This window comes from Miscanthus floridulus, chromosome 2 (assembly GCF_019320115.1).
Source record: "Miscanthus floridulus cultivar M001 chromosome 2, ASM1932011v1, whole genome shotgun sequence".
In the NCBI taxonomy this organism is placed as follows: Eukaryota; Viridiplantae; Streptophyta; class Magnoliopsida; order Poales; family Poaceae; genus Miscanthus; species Miscanthus floridulus.
This window is the reverse complement of record NC_089581.1, coordinates 125,915,848-125,923,218: the sequence shown is the minus strand read 5'-3', so window position 1 is coordinate 125,923,218 and position 7,371 is coordinate 125,915,848. Positions and strand designations below refer to the sequence as shown.

The window sequence follows — 7,371 nt, the reverse complement described above, 5'->3', positions numbered from 1 at the left end:
GTGGTAGGTGGCTTGCATTTTTAGTAGGCTAGCGCAACACTTGCTTTGCCTCATAATTGTCTAACCAGTTTGTTAAGTGTTGTTGTAGAAATTTTTATTAGGCTATTCACCCCCCTCCTCTAACCATTAGAACCTTTCAAGTGGTATCAGAGCCGAGGTCACCGTGATTTGTGGCTTAACAACCTTCGGTGTAAAAATGGCTCAAATCAACAACACCAAGAAGCCACCCTAATTTGATGGCATAAATTATCTGTATTGGAAATCAAAGATGACCACACATATCAAGTCAATCAATAGAAAAGTGTGGAAGGTGGTAGAAACCAAAATTGAGATTGGTGATTCAGAGAATCCCGCCGCGGCCGAAGAAGTGCTTCTCCAAAATAATGACATTGCTCTAAGCGCCATTCATGATGCAATTGATGAGAGAACATTTGAGCAAATCAAGAAAATTGAGATGGCTCATGAGGCTTGGAAGAAGTTGAAAGAATCATTTGAGGGCACTCAAGCCGTGAAGGGTGCAAAGGCATACATTCTCAAAGAGAAGTTTGCAAGCTTCAAGATGAAGGAGGATCAGAGTGTACCAAAGATGTTTCATAGGCTTCAAGTGCTTGTCAATGATCTCAAAGCACTTGAAGAAGAGGTGAAGGACAAGGACTTCTCCCACAAGTTCTTAAGATGCTTACCTTCAAGATTTGGCACATTGGTCACTATTCTAGTGAGGAGTGGTTTGGACACCATGACACCAAACCAAGTGTTGGGAGATATAATGACCGATGATACATATAGAGATGATGAGGAGAAGGAAGAAAAGAAGGAGAAGAAAGATGAGAAGAAGAAGAGTGTGGCATTCAAAGCCACATCATCCAAGGGCAAGGCAAGGCAAGAAACATCAAGTGAAGATGATGGCTCATGGGATGATGATGATGATGAGAAGATGGCTCTCTTTGTAAAGAAATTTGGCAAGTTCATGATGAAGAAGGGCTACCGTGCTAGAAGAAAGAAGTCTTCATCCAAGAACAAAGAAGAATTAAGAAGGTGCTTCAAGTGTGGAAGCAAAGATCATCTTGTTGCTCAATGTCCATACAATAGCGACAATGATGATGACAACAAGAAGAATAAGAGAAGGACAAGAAGTAAAAGAAAGAGAAGAAGGACAAGATGACCATCAAGAAGAAGAAGGGTGGTTCATATGTGGTCACTTAGGATAGTGATGCTTCCTCAAGTGATGATGATGATGATAGTGATGATGATAAGACCACCAAGAAGAAGGCACTTGCAAGCATTGCTATCAATGAGAAGCCTTCTATCTTCGACACTCCATCATGCTTCATGGCTAAGGCCACTAAGGTACAAACTAACAAAGTTAGTTATCTCCTCCATTTGCCCACTCGATCCTAGCGACAATGCAAAGTTAGATCACTCGAGTGGCACTAGATGACCAATATGCAAACAAGTTTGCCCCTCTTGATAGTACGGCCATCTATCCTAAACCCGGTCATAAACTTCTCTACACACCTATGACCGGTGAAATGAAATGCCCTAGGTTATACCTTTGTCTTGCGCATTCCATTCCATCTCCTTCAATGTCGATGCAACACATGCACCAACACGATCAACAATGATATGATCCACTTCATATCATCACATGATCATATTGGTTCATCGATCTTGACTCTACTTGCTCTTCACCGTTGCCATCGTCCATCGGCGCCAAGTCTTGCTCAAGCTTCACTGCCACGCGGTCCATCACTCCAAAGCCTTCGACTTGCCCTTCACGCTTGCAACCGGTCCATCAAGCCAAGTCTTGTCTTGATCTTCTCCACCTTGATCACATGACTCAATGTCATGTCTCATGTGCATTTAAGCTCCTTCGTCATCACATGTGTGAGCTTTGCAACATCTCCAAGCCATTTTCACCTCCATGGCATATGTTGCTCATACACATGTACCTGTGGACTAATCACCTGTGTATCTCACATAAACACAATTAGTCCACCTAAGTTGTCACTCAATTACCAAAACCAAACAAGGACCTTTCAGCTGCTAGTACAAGAGTTCATCTGAGCAGGCCCCATCACATGTTAGTCTTCTTGCTCTCCCATCCCTCTCTCTGGATCCATGCACCAGGCCTCAGAAGAGGTCCCTACACAGCCACCGTCAACGTGTGTGTGCGAGCTAGAGCTCACGCACTAGCCACCTGTCACATTAGTGGGCGAGCTTGGACCTCGGCCGTCGTGGTCCTAGTGGGTGCTCACGCAGGTGAGCTCGGTGTTACATATTCTGCTTCCACTACAATTTCCAAGCTGACACAAGTACTCCATGGGCCTTAGAGGAGCATGCACACCAAGCAGGCCAACACGTGCATCGTTAGCCTAGATTAGGGTTATCCAGATAACAACAGAGCAGATAAGCTACTGCGAGCAAGGGACGGGTTGCGTTTGGATGTAAAAATGTGAGAAGCCATGAGAAAGAGGGTGAGCTGTATAGAGAGAACCACAATTCTATAAGTCTAATCCTTCCTTCGAGATTCTACCCAAATCCCATGACGTTCTTCTATCTCTAGTATTCTTGCTAACCTTGGGTTCGTTGGGCCACCGCCACGCCGGTGACCTCGAACCATGTCCGTGGGCGAGCTTGCGCCCGTCCGCCATGGTCCTCGTGGGTGCTCACGCAGGTGGGCTCGGGTCTCCTTCGCCACTGCGCAGGTGGCCTTTGCCTCGGCCACCGCTAACAAGGCGTGTGGGCAAATGGAGGAGGTGGGGGACGAGCACAATGGACCGTCGCTGGCATGGGGAGCAAAGGCACGTGAAGGAGCTAGAGGATGTGGTGGAGGCAGAGGATGAGCGAGAAGGACCACATCAATGGCGATGTCAGGGCCTAGGGCTAGATCTTGCAACAACGGGGATGATAAAAAGAGAAGATAGGAGCTTTGGGTAATATAAGATTATAATATAACTAATAGGTGGGGCCCATGTTAGTCTTGGATAGAGTGTTATAGCTACATCATTGAATGAGGGTTATTTTGATCCATCTATAGGTGAGGTATACATCTCTTATAGAGATCGAGCATAATTTACTGTACTGTTAAGAGTGTCCTTATATTTTTCTATGGCTTGCAAGCTATAGAGTGTTGGAGCCACGGGTGGAGGCAAGAGGGCTGAGGGGGGCAGGCACCCCTAAAATTTCATGCCCCCATTAATACACCCCCTTAATTATCTACTTAATGTTCTAATTAGCTAATTAATGATGTTATTTGTATTCAAAATTTCTTCTCTAATAGCATCTTATATAATTAATTTTTGGTTTTTTATTATTTTATTCATGTCTTTTGTTCCTTTTATTTATTATTTTTCTATCAAACATCTAGTTCGTCGTCATAGTACACTCTCCAATTAGTTTTGTTAAATGTAGTTAGTGCTTTCTTATCTGCTCTCCCTCTAAATTGAACTCTAATAGTATTTATATTATTTAGAATTAGTCGTCCTATTACCTTTCATTTCTTCTTTGTTCATTTTATTACTATGATTCTTTTCTCTGGTCTAAGAATTAGATTGATCGGATGAACGTTAAAGATCTAGGGCTAATTAATTTTATTCCTTTTTTCTATAAAATATTCAGTGTTCTTTTTTTTTATTTTTTAGATTTCTTTTGTACCATAACACAATCATTTATTTAGTTATTATGTATACTCGGTAGTGGCAAAACCACCGCTTAGGGACCCTAGGTAGCCGCCCGGGCTGATCAGTGAAGTGAAAGGGATTTGTTATTTGTATAAAAGATAAACACTATAAACTTTAGGTAAATACTTTTGCATAATAAATTTGTTGGATGTTGGTTTGAACAGCACCACTACTGTATTCGTGTATTTTAGATTCTGTAAATTTATCACCGTCAGTTGACTTTCGGATAGCAGCCTCATCCAAACAAACCTATCACCGTCGTCAGTGTTGACTTTCAGAAAAGTCGCTATCATTTCCTCACTAGCTGTACAACACTTATTTGTTGGCTCATCCAGTCTCGCATAGCAGCCATAATTTGTTAGATACAGAATCTAGGAATAAACTACTAGCCAGCTCATTCTAATGGCACCCGGAGCAGAAGGCCAGAGGCCACGAACACGCACACACGCGTCTATTTTCTGCAGACCCAACGTTAATGGTTTGATAAGCTTATTCACTCGATCCGTATCGATAGCCACTGTTTTATCCTTCCACATGTAAAGCAGGTAAGGGATCCAAATAGATCATTAAGGATTTGTTTGGTTTGAAGAAAGATGGTCTATCTACTTATTATTCACTTTTTTGTTTGATTTGTGGAACATAATGAGTTGATTCATCACCTCATTTCTCACAAGCTAATAATTAGTATACGCACGAGGAATGAATTGATTCCACCAAATTCATAGAATGAAAGTATGATGTACCACCTCATGAAGCATGGGGTGATTCCATAAACCAAATACACTATTAGCTATTGTTGGACCAACCATATCGAACCTTCAACACAAACGTGAAACACTAAATCATCACACCGTTCACTTTGGTGCACAGCCATTTGACTCAACATATACAAAGAATCCTTCACAGCCTTCTTCGTCTCCCCACTTAGAGCTAACATATATCCTTTGGATCTAACATCTCTCTCAGTAGTGAGGCACAACATTAATTGCCTCAAAGAGCGCAACATCCCTCGAATCAGTAATCCTTCACCTCCTTGGTCTCATCATCTGAAGCTAACATATCCTTTGGAGCTAACAAGTTCATCACAGTAGTGAGGCACAACATTGTTAAAATGATCTTTATTTGGATGGCTAGAGGGGTGAATAGTCTAAATTAAAATTCTGCAAGTTCAAAAACACACTAGGCAAGACTAAAAGAAGACACTAATATAATAATTCTACTCTAGCTAGTGTTTTGCTATCCTAGGGTGAGAACCTGAATAATTCTAGTATCAAAGATGTAAATTAGGCTATGTCACTAGAATTGAAATGCAAGTAATAAAGAGCTAGGAAGTGATACCACACAGGGATGACACAAAGATATATCATGTGGTTTGGTAACTTGCTAGTCACCTACGTCCACGTTGAGGTGAGTTATAGGATTACCGCTTTCCCTCCAAGATTGCCTCCTCACTTGAGGGCATGATCTCTAAGCCTGCTCAATCGCAAGGCACTCTGAGCACCTATATTCCACTAAACTTGATTTTCGCAAACTCCAACAGGGATGAGCACAAGAGCCTAGCACAAATCACCTCCAAAGCTCCGCACAATCTTTAATTGAGTGTTTCAACGGAGTCCGGCTACTCTAAGCCGTTAAGATGGCGGCAACCACCAAGAATAGTAAGCAAACCCGAAACAAACATGATCTCTAATTCCACTTAATGCATTCTCTCAAAGCAAATGAGAGTGGATGGTTGCTCTAAGGTCTGTGGATATCATCCAGGGGGTCCAAGTGTTAGCATGCCTGGCTGACCGCTAGAGTGGAGCTACGATGCTGCACTGTGGAGGGAAGGGGGAGGGGGAGGCAAGTGAGATTGAGAGTTGGGACTAGGGTATGGAGGTGAGTCTTCAAGGTTAACATGATGAGATCAGACCTTTTTTTTTTGAGTAAAATGGGATCAAACCAACTATGTCTTGCTCATGCTAGCATTACGGGCCAAGACCACGGTCGAAGCATAGCACTGGCCATCGGGCCTGCTTGGACTGTGCCCTGTGGCACCCGTTGGTCCTGCCCATTTGGCTGTCCATAATGTTAACAAATCGTATTGACACCGACATGAAAGAAATAATTCTTTCAAGGAATATATTTGAGCACTAAAAATACGGGCATGTTATAATTCTCTAAATCTGTTTGAACTGCCTGGATGGCTGCACCAAAAGAGCTGGCAGGACTTTAGACTTCCCAACAATCTAGAAATCGTGAAGAAACACGAAACAAGACGATTTTGTTTTACCATAGACTCGATGAATTTGCACGGTACGGTCTACAAGTTGGGCCCTAAAATTGTCCCCTTCAGCCGTGAGAGTGACCGCGCGCTCTCCGGAGCCCAGACGGAACCCCCTGCCAGAGCTGCTGTGACGTGGCCCTGCTGACTTGACTGCGTCTGGAACTGGAGCACATCCGGGTTGCCTCTCCATGTTTCATACCAGCAGCAGTTTCTTCCCGGACGCCCTTCGCTTTGGGTAGGCACGGCAGGGCTTGCTGTCCACCCAAAGCTCTGCCGCCGGACTTGCGGGCGCAGCGTCCAAGAAGCGGTGCTGCTGAGGAGCTCCCTGCAGCCTCTCGTAGCTCGCGTGTTCACCGCCGAGCCTCCCAACGACGGGGCCGAAGCCGAACAGGCCGCCGCTGCGGCCGCACAACCTCCGCGGCGCGCTGCCGAACTCCACGCACCTGAGGAACTCGGCGGCGCCGCTGGCCAGCCTCTCGAACCTCTGGACGGCGGCGCAGGCGCGGGAGCACTCGTCGTCGCCACCGCCGCGGGCGATCAGGAGGAGGAGCCCCGAGACGAAGCACAGGACCGCGTGCGCGACGCGCCGCGGGAGCGGCGCCCGCGCCAGCTTCTCCCGGGCGTCCTCCTCCTGCAGCTCCCGCAGCTTCCACCGGTGCAGCGCGGCGTCGCACTCGTCCGCGGCGCGCCGGAGCTTGCGGCGCCAGCGGAGCAGGGACGCGTCGGTGGCCTGCTGCCAGCGGCCGGACAGCTCCAGCGCGGCCTCCATCTTGATGTGCGCCATCTCCAGCCGCTCGATGGCTTCTCGCGTGCTCAGCCGCTCCCTGTGCTTGCTGATGAGGAAGTCGGAGGTCCGGTTCACCACCTCGCCGACGACGATGGACCCCACCATCTCTGCCATGATTGCGATAGGTCTCTGGACTGATCTCTCACCGGCGCCCGCCTACAGATGCTAATAATCACATCAGTAGTTGATCCACTTTTTGCACAGGAAAGGATGATCAGATTGGAAGGAGGACAGAAGCATCTATCATGTGAAGGGAGATGAGATTATTGGACGAGAAGAGGTTGGATGTGTGTGTCCTCCAGGTCGTAAGAGTGTTCCGATCCGGCCGTTTTCTTGCTCAGGCCATCATGGCCCATGGATGCCAAAATACACATGCCAGTCAATCGAGGGAGCTTGCACGACCGGCAGTTCGTGACCAGACCAAGTCGATGCCGCGTTAATCTGACCACCCTTTTCGTCTTCCAAGGGCCTGATGGTCTTAGGTCCAAGTCCAGTGCGAACACCAGGATGGGCTCATGTGATTTGGGCAGTAGCAGCCCAACGTGGCATGCGCAAGCAAGCGAAAAAAGTAGCCCACTAGTAGGTATAGAGGATGCCCGCACAGTGTGAACGGTTTCAGGATACCGAGGAGCACGATT

General features: G+C 46.3%; 1 pseudogene; it reads right to left on the bottom strand.

Annotated features, from left to right (window-relative positions):
- Nucleotides 1-5,802: 5,802 nt before the first annotated feature.
- On the bottom strand, nucleotides 5,803-7,060 carry LOC136539598 (uncharacterized; annotated as a pseudogene).
- Between the last annotated feature and the right edge of the window lie 311 nt (nucleotides 7,061-7,371).